The sequence below is a fragment of the Lactuca serriola genome, chromosome 2, assembly GCF_051521515.1.
Source record: "Lactuca serriola cultivar US96UC23 chromosome 2, Lser_US96UC23_V15, whole genome shotgun sequence".
Taxonomy (NCBI): Eukaryota; Viridiplantae; Streptophyta; class Magnoliopsida; order Asterales; family Asteraceae; genus Lactuca; species Lactuca serriola.
Window position 1 is genome coordinate 212,847,653 of NC_136409.1, and position 2,907 is coordinate 212,850,559.

Here is a 2,907-nt window from a genome sequence, read left to right on the forward strand (position 1 = left end):
CATACTTGTCACCACTCGAATAAAACACTTTTGCCTTGTGATTCCTATTTGCATCAAAGTCACAATGCTTTGTCAAATGTGGACCACTACAATTATCACAACCAACTCTTATGGCATGAATGGATTGATCCAGCTTTGTGATTAGCCTTTTCCTCTAGTAACATCCTCTCTTAGATTATGGTACTCTCATGAGTGCTTTGCAAACTCTTCAATTAACTCTTATAGTAGTTGGCTCCTTCTTCGTCATTGGCTCTTAGGAGTCAAGAAGTTGTCTACTTGTGACATTCACCCCATTATAGAAAATAGACATTTCTTGTTAGACATTCAAATCATGTTGAGGGAAAATTCTAAGCAATCCTTTATACCTCTCCCATGCTTCATATAAAGACTCTCCAACCTCTTATTGAAAATTAGTTATCTTGTTTTTGAGGTTTAAGATATTGGAAGGTGGACTAAATTGTTCAATAAAAGCTTTACGAAGGGTGTCCCAAGTAGTGATGGGTCCGGGTGAAAGAGATTTCAACCAAACTTTTGCTTCACCGGTGAAAGTTTCCATAAGCATCCTTAGTAGCACAAGTTTTCTTGGCACATTAGGAACATGAAAATAGTTGGAAATATCTTTGACCTCATCAATGTTCTTGAAAGCATCTTCATACTCTTTCCCGGCGAAAGGTATGTTCTTTAGCATGGATACAATGTGTCCTTTGAGCTCAAAACTTCTCTCATATGGTATCTCGGGTGGAACTAAGATTGGTCCATTATTCTCTCGGATCTGTTTCTTATAATTTCCCATCGTCATTCTCGCGATATCTGTTATCTCGTCTTCTTTGATCTTTAGCTCTAAATCGTCTGAACGTTCTTTAGTAGATGATTCTAGTTCGTATCCGATTCCCTTCTTATCTAGCATCTTTTCAAAAAGCTTGAATTTGTCGGATTTGAAAGTACTGCTCGATTTGCCTTTCTTGTCTTTCTTCTTGTTGAAAGCGGATTCTAGATCTTCTAGTGGAGGAACAATAGGTGTTTTAGATCCTCGGGTCATATATCACTGAAACAAAACAAAAACAAAACAAAAATGTGTAAAAGGAATAAAAATCATTAAACTACTAATTAAATGAAGTGAGACCACGACATGTTGAAGATAACCATGACGTGGTTGCATCTCAAAAATAAAAACAACTTAAACAAATGCAACCAAAGTAACTTTTGTGGTTTTTACCCCACAAAAAGGATCGAATAACCAAAAGCAATTCAAATAAACCATTCCCAGGCGATGGCGCCAAAAACTTGATGCGTGCAAAAGTACCTATCTAGGTTTAAATTTATAACCTAACAAACTTTTACTATCTATGCACCTATAGGTAGTGTACACAGTCAGTTTATAGTGTAGCTCATATAAGTCGGGTTTCAATCACAGGAAACATAATTCAATTTAATAAATTAACTACTTCTAATTAAACTATAAAACAAACTTTGATTGGGGGTTTACTGATTTTTCAAGTTCAGAATAATTTAATATTAACTAGCAAACAAACAAGCAATGCAAACAAAGCAACTTCAAGAGTTAAAAGAATACTTGTAACACCCCGTTTATTAAATAAATAAATAGACAAAGTAATGAATGAATAGTAGCCCTAAATTCCATAATTATACAGCTAGGTGTTTGTTTTGAAGAGTTAACTGTCTTAATTTAGAAGTTGGGGGTTAAAAGTGTAAGTTCCGGATTGGTTTTGTAAATATTTATGAAGGCGGGCACTACTTGGTAAATTATTGGGACTTAATTTGAAGAGATTTTGGAGGCTAAGGGGTTGTTTGGTAACTGTTGGACTTAATATGAAAAGAATTATGGGAGCAGGGGTATGAAGAATAAATTATGGGCCTTGATTTGAAAAGATCCTTATGGGGAAGGGCCATTCTTGTCATTATGGAAATAAATTTAAGGAAATCGGCTATATAACCCTCCCAAAACCCTAACCCTAAGAGGATGCACAACCGCCACCTTATGCCTCCCACCACCAGCCGCCACCCTCCTTCTTCAATCACCGGCGTCGACAAAACTGTTGGAGTCAGAAAAACCACCACCATTCACCTATTCGTTCTCCGTCCTTGATTGCTGCTACTCCAGTCACATTCGTCGCCATCCGCCAAACCCACTCCACTGTTACATTGTTGTTGTCACCCCCGTATGGCTCGTTTCTGTTGCTCCGGTCATCGTTTTCCATCCCATATAGCTATCGTGTTCGTGTGTCGCTGCTCTAGCCGTCGTAAGTGTCGATATGGCATTGTTGTTCCGCTGCTGCCGTCCTACGAGTTGTTGTTGTTGCCGATGACACCGGTTGTAGGCGCAACTGTTGCTGCCTTTCGTGCCCCATCGTCCAGTGTATGGCGTGGGTGCATGTGTTGATGTGTTGTTGGGCAGAGGATCAAGAGAAACCACCACCACCACCCTGAGGTGGTGGCTGTCATTGCAAATTACCGCTTATGTCGCCTTACCATGATGTTGTCGTCGTCGTACGCCACCAGGTGGGTGGCGGGGTTCTTTTTGCTAACAAAAGCAGTTTGTGTGTTGTATGTGGTGATGTTTGGCCGGAATTCTCGAGAAATACCACCACCACCACCGTGAGGTGGTAGCTACCGCCTTGTACCACTGTTGGCCACCACAAGGGTGGTTGTGTGTGTATGTGTTTATCTTATTGTGTGTGTGTGTGTTTATTTTGGGGCATTACATTGTAAAATTGTAATTGGTAACGGAAAAATCCAAGAAAACTCATAACCACCACCGTGAGGTGGTGTCTGCCACCTTCTACTGCCACCAGCCGCTGTATTGGGTGGCGGTGTGCTTTTGCTTGTGTTTAGACTACTTTTGGGATGTTTGGACATAATTGGACTAGAACCATAACCACCACCGTG

General features: G+C 40.1%; 1 non-coding gene across 1 annotated transcript; it reads left to right on the forward strand.

The window, feature by feature from the left end:
• The first annotated feature begins 326 nt into the window (after window positions 1-326).
• LOC145091082 (small nucleolar RNA R71) lies at window positions 327-433 on the forward strand. Its single transcript, XR_013701970.1, has one exon. It is a non-coding gene; the product is annotated as a small nucleolar RNA R71 (small nucleolar RNA).
• The last annotated feature ends 2,474 nt before the right edge of the window (window positions 434-2,907 follow it).